The sequence below is a fragment of the Rana temporaria genome, chromosome 4 (assembly GCF_905171775.1).
Source record: "Rana temporaria chromosome 4, aRanTem1.1, whole genome shotgun sequence".
Classification (NCBI taxonomy): domain Eukaryota; kingdom Metazoa; phylum Chordata; class Amphibia; order Anura; family Ranidae; genus Rana; species Rana temporaria.
The window spans coordinates 390,282,756-390,303,115 of NC_053492.1; the positions used below are offsets into that span (position 1 = coordinate 390,282,756).

Here is a 20,360-nt window from a genome sequence, read left to right on the forward strand (position 1 = left end):
ACCCTACGCTATCCTGAAGACCTGGATGCCTTTTGCGACACGCTGGGCATCCCCGTCCCTCAGCTGCCAGAATGGGACTTAGTGGCTACACCGCTCCCCCCAACTGTGGTCTGGCAGAAAGTCCCCCCACCCAAACGGCCCAGGGGCCAGGATCCCTCTCGTAATTCTACCAGACACAGGCCTGTCTGAGACGGTTGCACTGGCCACAAGAGCCGCCTCGAGCTTTGTTTGTTTCACCCCCTGTTATTACCTTTTTTTTTTTTTTTTTGCATCCCCGGTTGCCCTTGCTTCACCACTGAACCACATATCGGGCATGTCTCGGACGAGACTCCGTAGAGGTTGACTATCTGATCACGGACCCCCCCATGGCTAAATGCCTAAGTGTTCCCCCCCAACCCCGTCCGTGGAGTTTCTCCACGTCACCCCCTTGCCCCCCCGACCTACATTTTTGGACTTCCTGGTCGGGAGGCCTCTAAGGAACTGTGGGGACCCCGCGGCCCCCAGGCCCCATGGGTCCCCAATGTTGAATGCTGCTGTGTTTTCTTTATGTTCTCTTGTTTTCATCTCTCTCTCTCTTTTCAGATCCCCTCTTCTCTCCCTCAATGCAGGCTGGATCCAGGTGAAGGCCTCTGTGGCTGTCGGCTCCATGGCCCCTCCGTCCGCCCTCCCAGAACCAGACACAACGCTTCTGTACCCAGCTAAGTATAACCCATGCTCTCCCAACCCACACAATGGCTAAGTTACTGTCACTGAATGTCCACGGCCTTAACCCCAATAAGAAAAGGCACCTAGCGTTAAGGGAATTTAGGCAGTCGGGGGCGGAGATCATCATAGTGCAGGAGACTCACTTCTCCAAGGGGGACTCCTTCACATTTGCTTCCAGACATTACCCCCTAGTCTACCAGGCCTTCAGCTTGCAAAAACGGGCGGGAGTTGCAATCCTAATCAAGCGAGGCACCCCCTTCACCTGCACAGCCTCCTATATTGACCCCCAGGGCCACTTCATCATCCTGCGAGGAATGTGGCACTCGTGAGAGATAACTTTGTGCACCCTGTATGCCCCCAACACTCATCAACACAGATTTCTGGGCCGGGTCCTCACCCGTCTAGCCTGTTCCCCTCACAACCTGCTAGTGATTGGGGGGGACTTTAACCTATCCCACTTGGTGGCGTGGGATCGCCTGGTGGTGAGCCCCCGTGCCTCCCAGACCAGAGTCCTGCGGGACTCTAAGCTCTTCCGCCAAATTACAAGAAAACATGCTCTGTTTGATGCGTGGCGGGCACTCCACCCGGGCGAACGCCAGTTCACCTTTTACTCAGCCCCCACCACACGCACTCACAAATAGATTACTTTTTGGTCAATAATGCCACCTTACGCGCTACTGACTCTTCGAGGATATTGCCCATCTCCTGGTCCGATCACGCCCCCATTACTCTGAAACTTAACGTGAGCGCCCCTGCCCGCAGGCCCTATAACTGGCGACTGAACGACTTCCTACTCACACATACCCCATCGAGGACAGAACTGGAGACTACCCTACAGTTTTACTTTAACGAAAACGACACACCTGACGTCTCTACCGCCACGATGTGGGCCGCCCACAAGGCAGTGATCAGAGGGCGCTGTATGGCTCTCTCCTCGGCCCTCAAGAGAGACGCTGAGTCTGCTAAAAAGCAGGCGGAGGCACAGCTTCAGGCTTTAGAAACCTGCCTGCAATCCTCCCCTTTCTTGACACTCCTTAAGCGCATTGCCTCCGTGCGGTCGACGCTTCGGGATCTCACGCAGGGCCGCGTTGAGAAAGCTCTGGTTCGCCTGCGGCAGGTATATTACGACAAGGGCAATAAGGCGCAAGCACTACTAGCAAGGAAACTGGCGGATCGCTCGCTCGCATCCACCCCGCACCAGGTGCAAGATAGATCGGGTAACACTCTATCCCATCCCCAAAGTATAGCAGACGCATTCGCAGAATTCTATGCAGACCTGTATAATAGACAGGAAATCCCCCACAACCCCCCCCCCCCTGACTTGCTTGATAGGATGACGCAATACCTCACTCAGGCGGGCATCCCTCGAATACAGCCAGCTGACCTTGTCGCTCTCAACGCCCCTATCACTGACGAAGAGCTGACTCTGGCCATTAAGGCCCTACCTGCCCACAAGTCCCCAGGCCCGGACGGATAGCCGTACGAATATTACCAGACCTTTCTTCCCATACTTCTCCCACACATGACCAAGCTTTTCAAGGCTTTTCTTCAGCAGACCCCTATTCCACAGGACATGCAACGCTCTTACATTACCCTTATGCCGTGTACACACGGTCGTTTTTTGTCTTGTAAAAAAACGTTGTTTTTTCTCATGAAAAAACACCATTGTTATTTCAAAATGCTCTAGCAAAGCGCGGTTACGTTCAGCACATACGACGGCACTCTGTTCCATTCAAGCTTGCGTCATAACTTGCTTCTGAGCATGCGCGGGTTTAAAAATGTCGTTTTAAATGTCGTTTTACCCACACACGATCATTTTAAATGACACAAAAAACGACATTTTGAAAAACGACATAAAAAATTGAAGCATGTTCAAATTTTGTTTTGGTCGTTTTTCAGAAGACAAAAAACAACGTTTTGCCCACACACGATCATTTTAAATGAAGTTTTTTAAAAATGTTGTTTTATTTCATCACAAAAAACGACCGTGTGTACGCGGCATTATTCCCAAACCCGATAAGGATCCCTCATTATGTGCTAGTTACAGGCCAATAGCCCTGCTGAACTCAGACCTTAAGATATTTACAAAGGTCCTCTCCCTCCGTCTAAACGTAGTTTTGCCCTCCTTGGTCCATAAAGACCAGGTGGGCTTTGTCCCTCTCCGTCAAGCGGGTGACAACACGAGAAAGGTAATTGATCTTATCGATGCGGCGGGCAGGGAGGGCTCGGGATCTCTGCTCTTGAGCCTGGACGCAGAAAAGGCGTTTGATCGCCTTGGTTGGCCCTTCATGCTGGCCACATTGAGACACATGGTGTTCAGGGGACCCTTTCTCCGGGCAATCCGGCACCTTTATACCAACCCAGTCTCACAGGTGAAGACCCCCTTCGCTACCTCATCCACCTTTCCCGTCACCAACGGTACCCGTCAGGGGTGCCCACTTTTCCCTCTTCTTTTTGCCCTCTGCTATGAACCCCTGGCGGCGACGATTCGCGGCAACCCGGCCATTCGGGAAATCCCAGTGAAAGGGAGGGAGTTTAAGATCTCCCTCTTTGCTGATGATATTATTCTCACCTTGACACGCCCTCGCATCTCCCTGCCAAACCTTCACGTGGAACCTGAACGCTACGGGGCCCTCTCGGGATACAAAACTAACACCTCCAAGTCTATGGCCATGCCACTTAATTTGCCCGAACCTGAGATCCTCCATCTACAGTCAGTCTTCCCGTACCACTGGGAGCGAGCCTCCCTGAAATATCTGGGGGTCCACCTGACCCCGACCTTCGCTTCCTTGTACCAGGCCAATTTCCCTCCCCTATATAGTTCGATCAGGGGGTTGATCCATAAATGGAAGCCTCAGCAGATATCCCTCCTAGGCCGGATAACGGCCGTTAAAATTGTGATTCTCCCAAAACTGCTGTACCTCTTCCAGACTCTCCCTGTCCCGATCCCCTATGCTCACTTGCGTGCCTTGCAGGCGGATCTCCTCCGATATGTGTGGAACTACAAGCGCCACAGGATCCCACGCTCGGTCATGACGGCGCCGCGGACTGAGGAAGGCCTGGCGTTCCCTGACCTGGTTAAATACTACCAAGCATCACAATTGCGGGCGATAGTATCGTAGTTTCCCCAGAAGTCCTACAACAAATGGACGGAGGTGGAAAAGACCTGGTTAGCACCAATACACCCTAACAACCTCCTCTGGAATGCGAGTGCGGTGGTCGAGCCCGAACGATTGTTAGGCTCCATGCAGCAACTCCAGCGTCTGTGGAGGAAGTTGGCTAATGACTATAGACTTAAGTCCGATAGCTCCCTGCTGACCTCCTTTCTCTATAACCCCAAAATCCCAACGAGTCTCACCCACCCGATGTCGTGGCCCTGGGCTTCACAAAATCTTTTTCTCTTCCGACATTTGGTGGACCCCAGGTCTTGCACCTTACACTCCTTCACTGACCTCCAAGCCAAACATGACCTCCCACAACGGGCCTTTTTCAGCTACTTACAGATTCGCCACTACGCCCACACAATAGCCCCCCGTTTCCAATTCTCTAAACCATCCCCATTTGAACGTATTATGCTTGAGGGCACAGCACGTAGGGGCCTAATATCAGATAAATACAGAATCCTGAACGAGTACTCCTTTCAAGACAAAGGTAAACACGCTTATATGCTCCGCTGGGAGAGGGAGCTGGGAGAGGTGATTTCGGAGGAGGAGGTCTGGAGGCAGGCGGCCAAAAGCTCTATATGTACCCTTTACAGGGAAAATACATACAAAGTGCTTTTCTTTTGGTACCTGACTCCAGACGTACTCCACAAGATCCACCCTTCTACCTCTGACCGCTGTTGGCAATGCAACCAATCCCGGGCACAATGTTCCACATATATTGGACTTGCCCCCTGATTGTCCCGTTTTGGACTCTGACACGGGAGCTCCTGTCCTGCCTCTTTGAAGCACCCATACCCCTCTCCCCGAAGCTATGCCTTCTGGGCCTTTCTCAACCCCACATAGCCAAACCCTATAAGAAGCTGCTTAGACACATTCTTACAGCTGCGAGGTGCTTGATAGCTCTCCACTGGAAGAAGCCATTACCCCCATCCCAAGAGGCCCTTTATGGTCAAGGATGTAGAACTCATGGAAAAGATGACGGCCAGGATCTGGGACAGGTTGGACGACCACGACCTGGTCTGGGAGAGGTGGCATGCCAAGGAGGACCCACCGTGAGCCGACGTCCAGAACACCGAGGTACATTACCATCTCCACTCTTCTAGCCTGCCTCCCCCCTTTTTTTCTCTTCCTTTTCTCTCTCCTCTTTCTTTTCTTCTTTCCTTTATCTTTGACTCTCAGTTGTTATAAAAGTTACTAAGTACACGAATAACCATGAAACTACTGTGAAAGCATTTATTGCTGAAACATTTTGCACTCTTTACTACATTTGGAATGCTACTATGTATTGTATTGAACTTTTACAAAATAAAAATTGTTATTTGAAAAAAAAAAAATTAACACTGGTCGGTGACCTTGATTCAGAGCGCTGGGATTCTTGGGAGGTGTAGTCCACACTGATAGTGCTGTAAAAGGAGCAGCTGACTTTTGAGATCACTTGGGGGAAGCAGGGGAGGGCAAGAGGGACCTAAATGGAATCGCCCAGCAAAAGCTGTCCTCTTGGTGCCATCAGAGAACAACAAGCTACAATCCCATGGCAAAAATACAAAAAGTCCTCTCCTATATAGGAAGTACCTTCATTTTTTCACCAGTGTCTGAAGGTGATGGTTACTGTTGTACATCTCTCTACCCAATGTTACCAGGTTCTCAACAGTTCAGACTGTTCTGTTACCTAAGTGTCTTCAGCGTCTCCTGTGTGTAACAGTGGAAACAAAGTTGGCTTGCAGCCCTCTCATCCTGGTATTGGCAGTCTGTTCTCAATTTTACTCTTATGTCCCCCTCAACTTTACTCTGATGGAGCCGATGTCCAGCGTTTTGTAGCTTTGAGCCTGGTGGATTTCTCAGCAGCAATGAGTAAATTAGCTATGATGCTGGCTAGGCTGCTGGATTTCTTGCACTCCTGCTGAAGAATGGTGCTGAACCTGACTCGCTCATACTCCCTGCAGACCAGGACCTGTGGATGCATCTCCCAGAACTCCCAAGACTTACACTAAAATGAGCTGGTACTCACTGCCTATTCACTGCTTACAGGTTTTTAAAGGATACTTTCACCAAGTGCACCACTGTTCCTAGAGGACCCCAGCGGTAGACGGCCGATGACAGAAATTAGAGATTGCCCCCATTTGTTTCTTTTAGTTTTCAGTTGTTTCTATATGGTCTGGGCCAATCCAGTTAGTCTAGGCCTAGCATAGCCACCAACAGTACGCGTTAGCAGTATAGCCTATTCATTAGTAGTTCAAATCTATCCTCTGCTCACGGCTGTACTCCTGTTGGCATTGTTATTGTTTATGCTAATATGTAAGTCAACTCCAAATGCTGCTTATATTTTGCTATTGATCTTCTGCATGTCAACTAACATGGTTAGAACTAGTATCAACAATTGGCAACAAATAATATAGCAACGTGAAGCAGATAATGAGCTGTAAGTAAATTGGTGTTTAATGAAACTAACTGTATTGTTGTGTGGTTTATGCTAATTTTCTTATTAAATAAAAATTCCCAACTATTTAGGATTGTAGCTTGTTGTACTCTCTTTATGCCACAGAATGGCTCTATAGCACAGCCTGTGCAAGATGCTCCTAACATTATAGATGTTTTAGAAATATTGTAGCACAGACTCATTACATTGAAAGAAAAGCAGAAGACACTATTAGAAAAAGCTCACTGCTGCCGTGATGAATTCACAAACTACATTTTACCCGGCTTGGCCTACTCATGAAAAACTGATATAAAAAAATATAAATTTCAATAAAAACTATGGTGTACTTACAGTATATTGCATGAGTATGCAACTTGCAGGCTCTGTTCCCTGATCCTACCATCGATATCCACCTGTGCCACCACATGTAGTAATAAGGCTGAATGTCTCTATTGAATCTAGTGACACAAATTGTACACTGTTTAATTGCCCTCCAGGTGACAAAAGAAATTAGCCAATCAGATGTTGGTACTATAGATTACATTTTCCATCAAGACAACAAATGAAGTGCGAGGTATCCTAGAGCAGGCTTTAACGACTATTTAAGGACTATTTTTGTTTATTAATCTGAGACTGTGCAATTTGTTCCATAGCACTTGGAGACATCCAGCAATCTATCGAGCACTTCCTGGACACTTTCCTTAACCACTTTCCGCCCGGTCAATAGGAGATTGACGTCCGGGAAGTGGTTCTGAAATCCTAACTGGACGTCTATTGACGTCCTGCAGGATTTCATGCCGCGCGCGCCCGTGGGGGCGCACAGCGCGGCGATCGGTGATGCGGGTGTCAGTCTGACACCCTGCCTCCGATCTCAGTAAAGAGCCTCCGGCGGAGGCTCTTTAACACGTGATCAGCCGTGTCCAATCACGGCTGATCACAATGTAAACAGGAAGAGCCGTTGATGGCTCTTCCTCACTCGCGTCTGACAGACGCGAGTAGAGGAGAGCCGATCGGCGGCTCTCCTGACAGGGGGGGGTTCATGCTAATTGTTTATCAGCGCAGCCCCCCCTCGGATCGCCACACTGGACCACCAGGGAAGACCACACTGGACTACCAGGGAAGGGCAAAAAAAAAGGGCAGTAAAAAAAAAAAAATGCCAATCAGTGCCCACAAATGGGCACTGACTGGCAACATGGATACATCAGTGCCACCCCACAGTGTCCATCAGTGCCACCCCACAGTGCCCATCCATGCCCAGTGCCCACCTATCAGTACCCATCAGTGCCACCCATAAGTGCTGCCCATGAGTGCCCATCTGTGCCGCCTATGAGTGCCCATCAGTGCCGCCCATGAGTGCCCATCAGTGCCGCCTATGAGTGCCCATCAGTGCTGCATACACCCCGGTTGGACCTTTATATATTATACTGTGTTTGTATTCATCAATAAAGTTTTTGTTATCATTCCATTTGACCCTGTTGCTGATTCTCCCTTAAAGACATTATTTGAGACCTCTGTCTCATCCTTCTCTTTTTTAGCCACTGATCTGCCTGTGAAAGCAAAGCTGAAAGGAGTGCAGGACCAGTGTGTCTCTTGTCTTCCAGGCACAACAGACGCAGCACAGCATGGCAATGTCTCACCTGGCATGTCAAATAGGTTCTGGGGATCTTGGGTGGCGCAGCGGAAGAGACGGTAGCATCGGAAAAGGAGGAGTCAGCCGAGGAGGAGAGGGAGGATGGAGTAGGAGGAGGAAAAGAAGAAGAAGCAGGCCTGCATGTAATCCATGGCGGTAAAACCAAATCTACATGGGTGCCACGGGTTACATGCTTGACGGCCATCATAAGGTTCACCCAGTGGGCAGTGAAAGTTATATACCTTCCCTTCCCGTGTTTGCTAGACCACGTGTCTGTGGTCAGATGTATCTTGGCACCGACACTGTGTGCCAGAGATACATTCACTTGCCGCTGAACATGGCCATATAGCTCTGGGAAGTCCTTCTGTGAAAGAAATTCCCTTCCTGGGACCTTCCATTGTGGTGTTCCAATGGCCACAAATTTTCGAAAGGCCTCCGAGTCCACCAGTTTATAGGGCAGTAGTTGGCGGGCTATCAGTTCCGACAAGCCAGCGATCAACCGTTGGGCAAGAGGTTTATCCGGCGTCATCGTTTTTTTTACGATCGAACATTTGGGCCACGGAATTCTTCCTTTTTGCAGAAAAACGTGAGGAAGGCATGATGGAAGGTGGAGTGGAGGACAATTGTGAGCATAGAGGGAAAGGAGAAGGGGCTGGACAGTGAGAGCCTGGAGTGTGGCTTTGTGGGTTCTGATGGCGTTGCTCCCACTGGGCTCGGTGATGGGAGGCCAGGTGCCTTCTTAAGGCAATCGTCCCTAGGTGAGTATTGGGCTAACTGCGACTTATGCGTTGACTGCAAAGGCTGCAGATGGCAACACTATTGTCTGCAGCGGACACGTTAAAAAAAGACCACACTGCGGAACCATGGGCCAGCGTCCTGGGAGCGCCAGATGTGACCGTACATGGTTGATGGCTCACTCCTGATACATTAGGAGTCTGGTTTGTCCCTCCTGTGCAATGTAAGTTCGGCCTGCTTCTCCTCCCTATCTGCTGGTCCATCTCTCCCTCTGAACTCCCCTCCTCTTCCTCTCTTGTGGGCATCCACGTGACGTCTGTAGACACGTCATCATCAACGTCACCTTCCCCATCACTAACAATAGAGATCTCGGAGTAGGCAGCAACAGCGAGCACCAACCTCATTGGGCTGATCTGAGTTCTGTTGTCAGACTGCTGAGTGCCGGCTGTTGCTACCTCCTCTTCCTGATCCAATGGCAAGAATGGCTGCGCATCCAAAATGTCTTCTGATGGATCTGAAAATAATTCCTGTGACTCAAGCGGAGGGTATATGGTGGTGGTGGTGGTGTTGGTGGCGAGCCACTCAACCAAATCTGGTGCGTCCTTTGACGTAATCGAACAAACATTGTGCCACTTCCCACTTTGGCTCCGGCCTGGTGCTCCTGCCCTACCCCTACCCCTACCACCTCTGAGGAAGGGCCTGCCTCTTCCTCTGCCTGTCATTTTTAAAATGACCCTGTGACAACAAAAGTCTCTAGAGAAGCGCAGTATATGTGGAAGAAGGTATATAACAAAATCTGTCGTTTTGGGGGGCCACTGGTTTATCGCACCAGTTATGAAACTTTTTTTCAGGAATTTTTTTTAATGTGTGTAGCAGAGGTAACGCAGCGAAAGAGGCACAAATTCAGCAGTAACCAAAATACACCGCCAGTCACAATGCTGCACAATACAAATCCACTATAATATGCTTTCTATATTCAAACATATATTATAAGTGTATATTACACCTATATACTGCAGAGCAAGTAGCACACCTATACCAGTGCTTTAAAGGACTTTTGTGGACCTGTTAGGTAGCGATTTGTGTCGCTAAAGTCTGTCCCTGCTGGAAACGCCAACATCTCCCTACACTGACAAAAAGTATATGAATGTACACACTGAATTTATACAGACTGGCAGTCGAAGACGGTTGAAAACAACGTTTTTGGTTTATTTTTCCATCTTGCTGGAAAACAATTGCAAGCATCCAAACAGCATAAACAAAATCAAACATAAAATAAACCCTAGCCACTCTGGGCATCTACCTTCCACACAGGAACCTATCTATGGAGTCTGGCTCAGCCTAGCGCTGGGCAGACAGTGCTGGTCGTACAGCAAAAAACAATAGTCTTTTGATTTTTATCACACAGAAAAATCAATCCTCTCTTCACCTCCTCACAAGACTTTCAGTACTGCTCTCCTTCCTCACAAAGCTTCAGGATGCAGCAAATTAATGGTAATCCTCTGGGCTACTTATAGAGGCCTTAATTGCCTCATTCTGAACAGCTGAAGTTTTTTAACGGCCTTTAGCCTTTCTCTGGCTGCGTTTGTAGCCGACGCCCGATAATGATTGGTGTATTGTCCAAACAAGGCAGAAATGTATCTCCCGTCTGTGACAACACACACAGATTTACCTGACTTCCTGTCACATACCCCCCCTCATGTTTCAACCCTAGGGTTGGGACACAGGTTGCCAGGCAGGCATATACTCGGGACAACCCATCTGCATTCCCCATTTTAGCACCGGGAAAAAGCGTTACCAGTTCAAGCTTTTTAATTTTCTTCTGAAGCTCATCTATCATGCTCTGTTTACTGTCCAGATCGGACTTGCTCTGTACGCTGCTCATCAAACGTTTCACCGTTTTTTTCAGTTCCTCATTTTCCTTGTTTACTTCATCTTTTTCCTTCTGTTGCTTATTAAGGGTTCTCTGCTTTGTTCGCAACTCTTGGTTTAGGTTTTCAAGGTCCTCTGTGAGGTTATTCTCTCTAGCCTTGCTAGTTTTTAGGGCCTCTTTAAGCTTTAGTTGTAGCTCATTTAAATCTTCAATCCGTGCCTTTAAATCTTTGGTCTGTGCCCTCCACTTCAATGGGGCATGATCCGTCACCAGTTCAAACTGTCTACCCATGAGGTAGTACCGGAGAGATTCCAAAGCCCATTTCACCCATGGGATTTGTATTTGTGTCATTATCTCTTGTTTTATTAAATTGATCACAAACAGCAAATTATCATATTCAGTATTCAGGCCCCACAGCTTCACTTTATTGGCTTCATACTGGGCTTTCTTTTTTTGACGGCAAGCTCTGGAAGCCAGCTTGTTTTTCTCCTTACGAGATCGCGGCCTGGCAGTGTCAGGAAGCTCCGATACGGGTGTTAGGTCACTGATTACTTTATTCAGTTTACGCAGTTCACCACCAATCTGCAGAAGTTTTCTTGGATTTGGAGTCAGGTCTTCCACATCTGTCCTGCGAGATTTCTTCACAGTGTACTTGTCGTGATGCAGACCATTCTTCTGGTACATATTACTGGGAAGCGAGTCTCTGTCCCTTTCAGACGGTCTCAGCATCCCTTCATGTTGAGAAGGCATTAATTGCTCGCTATATTCCCAGAAATACCTTTGCTTTCCTCTTTTCCTCGATGACACAGCAGTTATTTCTTTAAAATTTTCAACAGAATCATTTTAATAACCTGGCTCTGAGAAGGTATCACTGATATCATGTTTATCATCTTCATTGTCTTCTTCTTCCTCTGAGTCACTGGCTCCTCCTTTCACAGGTGTATCATCATCACCACTGCCTTTTTGTCCGGTTGGCTCATCATCCGAATCACTGGCAATGTGATTTTGAGCATCTTCATTTTCAGAGTGACTAGCATTACGATTATTGCTACCATTTTCTACATCGCTGGATGTTCGCTCCCTAGGTTCATCATCTTCTGAATCATTTGCTTCATTCTCAGATCCGCTGCCTCCTCCTTTCATGTCATCATCGCTGTTGTCATTCTCATATCGATGCACTGGACTTTCAACATCTGATCCATGTTGTCTGTTATTTCCCTCATCATCAGAGTCACGCTCATCTTGAACTGGGGTTGCACCACCGTCATCTGAGTGTTCGGGGCTGTAATAGTCCGCTTCCATGGCTGGGCTTCTCACACTTTCAATTGTGGCCACATTCTGCGGAGGACAGAAAAGCTTTTGAGTCTCTATGAAAGGCAAAATGGCACAGCTTCTTCGGCCTATGGAGGACTCTTCAATTGTCCTTTCCTGCTTTTTGGCTACAGCACCACAAAAACAAGTATTTTCCTTGGCTGCATCTCGAACTACAAATGGCTTAACTTTGAATGGCTTGCTAAGAGCAGCTGCTTGATATACAGCCCCCATAGCTGCTGCTTCATCTGCATTTATGTTTTTTCCCAACTCCTCCTTGCCCACTGCTTTAAGAAGCCATTCTTGAACTTTAGGTACACGAGTGGCTCCACCCACTATGATCACCTGATCAATTTCATCCATGTTCATTTCAGCACCACTCAAAGCCTTTTGCACAGGTATGGGGACTCTTTCAAATAGGTCTTCACAAAGCTCCTCACTGTTTAGCTGAGCAAGAGTGGGGGTTTTACTGATGACTTTTCAAGTCCCTATCAGGATGAAGAAGTTATCAAGACGAAGATAATCCACCTCTTTTGTTCCCCATGTTTCCAAACTAGTTAGCTTCGTGTACTTGGTCAGATCCTCACAATATGTGTCCCACTGCTCCCAGTGAGATGTTAAGGGTGGACTGTTTCCAAGGATACCAGAAAATGAATCAAATATTTCAAAGTCTTTGCACTCCTCCAACAACAGAAAATTCTCTGCTGGGCTTTGTTGGTATCCCAGTTCTCTGTCCCGAAAAGTCGGTATGTTACTGGCCTGACTCCCAACCTCGGTCTGCTGTGTCTGAAGCTGTGTCACAATGGCCTCCATTTGCTGCTGGTGTCTCTGTTCCAAGCCTGCCATGCTCTCTCGGTGAGCTGCAAGGCTCTCTTGGTGAGCCTGTTGTTGAGCTGCAAGGCTCTTTTGTTGAGCTGCAATGCTCCGTTGTTGAGCTGCAATGCTCCGTTGTTGAGCTGCAATGCTCCGCTGCCAATCTGCATTCGTCTGCTGTTGATTTGCATCTGATAAAACCAGCTGTTTCAGTATCTCCTCCATTTTGGGTTTACTTTAATTGCCCGCGGCACTCCACCATGTGTGAGGGGTTAGCTCGGTAGCGGGGTGTGTGACCCCTTGGATGGGTTCACCACACACTGAATTTATACAGACTGGCAGTCGAAGACGGTTGAAAACAACGTTTTTGGTTTATTTTTCCATCTTGCTGGAAAACAATTGCAAGCATCCAAACAGCATAAACAAAATCAAACATAAAATAAACCCTAGACACTCTGGGCGTCTACCTTCACCACACAGGAACCTATCTATGGAGTCTGGCTCAGCCTAGCGCTGGGCAGACAGTGCTGGTCGTACAGCACAAAACAATAGTCTTTTGATTTTTATCACACAGAAAAATCAATCCTCTCCTCACCTCCTCACAAGACTTTCAGTACTGCTCTCCTTCCTCACAAAGCTTCAGGATGCAGCAAATTAGTGGTAATCCTCTGGGCTACTTATAGAGGCCTTAATTGCCTCAGTTTGAACAGCTGACGTTTTTTAACGGCCTTTAGCCTTTCTCTGGCTACGTTTGTAGCCAACGCCCGATAATGATTGGTGTATTGTCCAAACAAGGCAGAAATGTATCTCCCGTCTGTGACAACACCCACAGATTTAACTGACTTCCTGTCACAACGTTTATTTGCCAAGTGCACATTCAGTGAAAATAACAGAGTACAAAGGGTACAATCATAACTGTAAACATCTCCAAAATACAGAGAGAGAAAAACAACCCTCTTCATTTTTACATTCAGTATCATTCCTGAAACAATCATAACATGGAAATATATGTTAGTGCAGATAGAGTTTTCCTATAAAACATTGCACTCCAGTCATAGGTGTCAGGGGTCAAGTCCTGGGGAGAAAAGTGTGGGAACTCCCACCCAAGATCCACTCCCCCACCGAAAAGTAAATAAAAATGATAAGCTCATATGCATAATTACTAAATCGCATGTTTTTTTTTTGATCCATTGTACCTTAGTAATCCTTTATGTTACTGCCTGCTTCCTGTATATGGATTCATCGGGGAGTGTGCGGGTATTCCGTCACTTCCTCGATGCCGCAATGTCTCCTGGGAGCTTTTGTCATTGTTCCCAGGAGACATTGCGGAGGTCTGCCGCGAGTTATGGCGGGATTTAGAAAGAACTTTAAGCAAGTTCTTTCTAAGTCCCACGATAACTCGCGGCATACCTCCGCAATATCTCCTGGAAACAATGTCAAAAGCTCCCAGGAGACATTGCGGCATCGAGGAAGTGACGGAATACCCGCACATTACTCGATAAATCCAAATACAGGAATCGGCCAGTAACATAAAGGATTACTAAGGTTCGCATGCCCCTGACAGTGACTCGAGCTGGGCATCGCCGCTTAGTGAAGGATTGGTTCGGGCGGCTCGGCTGCTCTCGGCTGCTCTAGTCATGCAAAGGGAACTGCATTCCTGCTGTGAAAAAAAGTGCAGGGACGCCGTTCCCACGCGTTCCCGCAGGACTTGAGCCCTGATAGGTGTATAGTAAATTATTGGCGTAAAATGAAGGATGGATGGCCGCACTCCAAACCAAACAGGTTGTCTTTATTTAAACGAACAGCAAAAACATACCAGATCACAGCAACAGAAACAGGAGGATAACCGACGTTTCGCACTGACTTAGTGCTTATTCATGGCTGTAAATTACATCAACCAATATTATGGAAAATAGACACAGAGCGCCAAAAAAGAGAAGATAAAGAGAAAAAGAAAGCAAAAACAGGTCAAAGAATATAGACCTGGAAGGAGAATGGAGGTGAGATATACACACACACTAAGGTCAAACACATGCCAAAGAGCTGACATACCAGGATAACAAACCTCCCGTCTGGATCTGATTTAACCTGTAAAATATGTGCTGCCGCTTTCTTAGTGACCAAAATGGCAACCCCCCTAGAATAAGTAGAGTATTCAGCATGTATGACCCTCATAATATTAGCTTTTTTCAATGCCAAACCTTAGAGCCCTGGAGATGCGTCTCCTGTAGCATAATAATATGGGGTCTGTACCTCCGTATAAAATCAAAGACAAGATATCGTTTTGTCTTTAAATTCATACCTCGGACATTCCAGGACAATATATTTATCTTACCCGCCATTGAGTGAGCAAGCGTACCAGAACTCCATACCCAGGAGAGCAGCAGCCAACCAGTTCACTGTTAGCTCCAGCAACCTGTGGGGGTCAAAACAGAGAGAGACGACAGCACACGACCAACAGAACTTAACTCTTCCCCTCCCAGCCTGCACACAGCCCCAACATGCTGAGTGCCCGCATTCCATTACCATAACAATAAACGACCTCAGGGGGCTATAAGGCCTTTGCCACCCACCTGCAGACTCCCACTGGAGAGTATGGACTGCAGGTCTTCAGTGCAAGTACATATATATAGATAAACCAAAAAGTCTCAGTCCTAGCACAGAGAAAAGACACAAATCGAGAGGAAAAAAATGGGGGGGGGGGGGGTTTGAACCAGACAGGAACGTTTAAAAGAAAAAAGGGGGTATTTTGTTCAATCAGCAGGTGGATGCGTGCAGGACATGTCTCATTGGAACTGGAGCATCAATGACCATTTTCCGGACCAGGGCGCCTCCTAGCATCAAGCCAGCGCGAAGAATCAGTAGGAAAATTGAAGAAAAAAAACGTTGCCCTCATGAGTCATCAACCACTCTGAGCTTTGCTGGGTACATCATACTGTAAGCCATATGCAAGTCCCGGAGCCTTTTCTTGACATGCAGAAAGCTAGCTCTCTGTTTTTGCGTAGCTGCAGAGAAGTCAGGATAAATAGAAATACGATTATAAGTGCCCTATGGTGCGGGCTGCACGGAGGATATTTTCACGATCTCTAAAGTGCAGAATACGTGCAATCATCGGGCGCAGGTGAGAGCCAGGAGGGGTGGTTTTGATGGCACCCTGTGAGCCCGTTCAATGGCAAACAAGCGTGAGAACGTAGTGTCCGCCATATTATCTTTAAGCCACAGCTCAAGAAAATCTTCAAGCTGCTTGCCTTCTGCCTTCTCAGGGAAGCCTACCAGACGTATGTTGTTCCTCCTCTGACGGTCTTCCATGTCCCCGAGCTTATCAGTATGAGCTATCACCTCACAGTGTACATTCTGCAGTTTAGTCTCCATAGGACGCACGCACAACACATCCTCTATATCACTAATCCTCTGCTCAGCTTCAACAGCCCTCTCCCTGATAGTCTGCACATCATGTTTAAGAAACAACATTTCAGCCCTTATGCCATCAATATGCTAGGTCAGTGTGGCTTGAAATCAGTTTCAGGGAGGGCTCCCCCTCCCCCATGCCAGGCTCCACTTCTCCCTCAGCTTGTGGTGACAATCCGTCCGGGGGGGGGGATCCCTTCCTCATTCCCTTAGTTCCCTTCATTCTGGGGGGCAACTGGCTTACCTTGCCACCAGGAAGAGGAGGCCATTCAGTGCCATTGTGCTGCGCAGAGCTGGGGCCCAGATCATCCGCCACGTGGCCGCCGCCATCTTGGGATCCCCAGTCAAACTGGGACAGACGTTCTGCAGGAGATTCCATGGGCGCCCGGCCGTATTTGACCATGCCTCCATGAGCGGAGTAGTCCGTTGTCGCTGTGTGTCGGTGTCTATGAAGTCCAGGGTGGCTGAAGGATTCTCAGTCCCGCACGGAGCTCCGGTTCAGCCCCGCTGTCTTCCCGGCTGCCTCCATTTTTAATATGGCAATTTGCATATACTGCAGAATGTTATGAAGAGTGATCAGATGAATTGCAAATAATTACAAAGTCCCTTTTTTGCCATGAAAATTAACTTAATCCCTTAAAAAAACAATTTGTGAAGAAGGCTTTAGGGCTCCCTAGAAAGTCCAGCAAGCGCCAGGACCACCTCCTACAGTTGATTCAGCTGCAAGATCGGGGTGTGAGTACATCTGCATGCACAGTGAGGTGAAGACTTTTGGAAGATGACCTGGTGTCAAGAAGGGCAGCAAAGAAGCCACTTCACTCCAGGAAAAACATCAGGGACAGAATAATATTCTGCAAATGATACAGGGATTTGACTGCTGGGGACTGGGGTAAGTAATTTTCTCTGATGAACCCACTTTCCAATTGTTTGGGACATCCAGAAAAAAACCTTGTCCGGAGAAGAAAAGGTGAGCGCTACCATCAGTCCTGTGTCATGCCAACAGTAAAGCATCCAGAGACCATTCATGTGTGGGGTTGCTTCTCAGCCAAGGGAGTGGGCTATCTTACAATTTTTCCTAAGAACACCGCCACCAGTTATAGGGGTTGTAAAGGTTCATGTTTTTCACCTTAATGCATCCTATGCATTAAGTTGAAAAAACACCTGGCAATCACTGGCCCCCCGGCCCCCCGTGTTACTTACCCGAGGCAGTTCACCTGCTTGGCGCGTCCCTGGCGTCCTCTTCTCCACAGAGTCCTGGCGTTGATTGGATAGATTGATAGCAGCGCAGCCACTGTCAATCAAATCCAATGATGTGGGCGCCGGGGGCAGGGTCGAGTCATACACCTGGCGTCTCGCAAGGTAACCCCCTCGGGAGAGCGCTTCTCCAAGGGGGTTATCTAATGCGGGTATGACACGTTATTTAAAAAAAAAAAAAAAAAAAGCAACCTTTAGTATCCCTTGAAGAATGTTGCAAAAACATCCTCTGAGAGCTACTTCTCCCAACCATCCAAGAACAGTTTGGTGACAAACAATGCCTTTTCTAGCATGATGGAACACCTTGCCAAAAAGCAAAATTCATAACGAAGTGGCTTGGGGAACAAAACATTGAAATTTTGGGTCCATGGCCCTGAAAGTTCCCAGACCTTAAAGTGGAGGTTCACCCTAAATAAAAATTATAACATTACATCTAGCATACTAACGACATATAAAGTATACTGGTATTTATTTATTTTTCTCCGTACATACCGTTTAATTGTTATTTTTGCCCAGGCTTCCGGGTTCTGATTCCCGCGGGACTGGGCGTTCCTGTTGAAAGCTTAGCTGATTGACGTCTGGTGAAAATCTTCCCATGGCGCATAAAGCGCGTCACCAGTTTTCCGTAAATAGCCGACATGCGAGTCGGCGCTTTACGGCGCCTGCGCCCGCCGTGTAGAGCTGACTGCGCAGGCGCCATATAGAGCCGACTCGCAGGTCGGCTATTTACGGAAAACTGGTGACGCACTTTATGCGCCATGGGAAGATTTTCACCAGACGTCAATCAGCTAAGCTTTCAATAGGAACGCCCAGTCCCGCTGGAATCAGAACCCGGAAGCCTGGGCGAGAATAACAATTAAACGGTATGTACGGAGAAAAAAAAATACCAGCATACTTTACATGTCGTTAGTATGCTGGATGTAATGTTAGAATTTTTTTTTAGGGTGAACCCCCGCTTTAATCCCATTGAGAACTTTTGTCAATCCTCAAGAGGCAGGTGAACAAAATAAACCCTCAAACATTTTGACAAACTCCAAGCATTGATTATGAATGAATGGGCTGCCATCAGTCAGGATGTGGCCCAGAAGTTGATTGACAGCATGCCAGGGCATATTACAGAGGTCTTGAAAAAGAAGCATTAACACTGCAAGCATTGACTCTTTGCATAAACTTAATGTAATTGTCAATAAAAGCTTTTAACACTTATGAAATGCTTGTAATTATACTTCAGTATACCATAAAAAAACATCTGACAAAAAAGATCTAAAAACACAGAAGAAGCATGTCATTCTCAAAACTTTTGGCCACGGCTGTATACTAAAATTGGAACGATACAGAGAAGATTAGCATGGCCCCCGTGCAAGGATGACACACAAAGGTGTGAAGTGTTTCCATTTTTTTTCTTCTCCTATTTACCAATATCATACCAGAAGGTTTATAATGCTATCTTAAATATAATCTCTTCAGTGTGTTTAGCATGTAAGTTTCAGAGTATTCGTTATACGCTATCTCGCATTTTGTCCTGTTATTATTATATTGGCTCGTTTATTATAATATGACTCTGGGTGTTACTTTTTTTGATACTGCTGGACTCTGCCTTTACAATTTTTGAAGATTGGATCCTCTTTATATGATTCATTTATTTGTCTTTCTTAATCATCAACAGATTTGAGTATTATGTACTGTACTTCTTGTATTATTGAACGATCTTAACTTCTTCAGACCCGCGCTATAGCCGAATGACGGCTACAGCGCGGACCTGAAAATCCAACTGGACGTCAATTGACGTCCGCCCCTTAGGGCATTCCCCGCGCGCGCTCCAGAGCGCGCAGCGGGGAAACTCTGTGTTGGCCGTGTCCCTTGGACACAGACAATTACAGTTCGCCGCGAACGGCCAATCAGAGTGGCCGTTTGCGATGCGATCTGTGCGGCCAATGAGAGATGATCTCATATGTAAACATGAGATCATCTCTCATTGCCGTTTTACACAGAGACAGCGTCCTGTCTCTGGAGAGGAGACCGATCTGTGTCCCTTACATAGGGACATAGATCGGTCACCTCCCCCAGTCACCCCCCCTCCACCTACAGTTAGAACACAATGCAGGGAATACATTTAACCCCTTCCTCACCCCTAGTGTTAACCCCTTCAATGCCAGTCACATTTATACTGTAATTAGTGCATATTTATAGCACTGATCGCAGTATAAATGTGAATGGCGCCAAAAATGTGTCAAAAGTGTCCGATGTGTCCGCCACAACGTCGCAGTCCCAATAAAAATCGCAGATCGCCGCCATTTCTAGTAGAAAAATAAAATAATAAAAAATAATAATTCTGTCCCCTATTTTGTAGGCGCTATAACTTTTGCGCAAACCAGTCGCTTATTGCGATTTTCTTTTTTTTACTAAAAATATGTAGAAGAATCCGTAGAGCATTAGACAGTCATTGTAAATGATCACTAGCTACAGCATTAAAATGTCACCAAAGTGACACTGCACTGCTCTGGTGACTCTCACAGCCCATTGCTGTACCCTGATCTGTGTTCCAAGGACACAGCAATTAGAGGGTGCACACAAGCAATGGGAGGCCATACAGAGCCTTGAAAAAAATGTCATGCCTACATTTTCCACATTTTGGCATGTTACAATCAAAAACGTAAATGTATTTTATTGGGATTTTATGTGATAGACCAACCCAAAGTGGCACATAATTGTGAAGTGGAAGGAAAATGATAAATGGTTTTCAATTTTTTTTACAAATAAATATCTGAAAAAAGTGGATTTGTATTTAGCTCCTTTTACTCTGATACCCCTAACTAAAATCCAATTGCCTTCAGAAGTCACCTAATTAGTAATTAGAGTCCACCTGTGTGTAATTTAATCTCAGTATACAAACAGCTGTTCTGTGAAGCCCTCAGAGGTTTCTTAAAAAACCTTAGTGAACAAACAGCATCACGAAGGCCAGGGAACACACCAGACAGGTCAGGGATAAAGTTGTGGAGAAGTTTAAAGCGGGGTTAAGTTATAAAAAAAATAATCTCAAGAAGCACTGTT

The 20,360-nt window shown here is 47.0% G+C and overlaps 2 pseudogenes; one reads left to right on the plus strand and one right to left on the minus strand.

Moving 5' to 3' along the window:
• Nucleotides 1-5,652: 5,652 nt before the first annotated feature.
• LOC120935765 lies at nt 5,653-12,197 on the minus strand (annotated as a pseudogene).
• A 6,414-nt stretch (nt 12,198-18,611) lies between these two features.
• LOC120938384 lies at nt 18,612-18,709 on the plus strand (annotated as a pseudogene).
• Nucleotides 18,710-20,360: the final 1,651 nt, after the last annotated feature.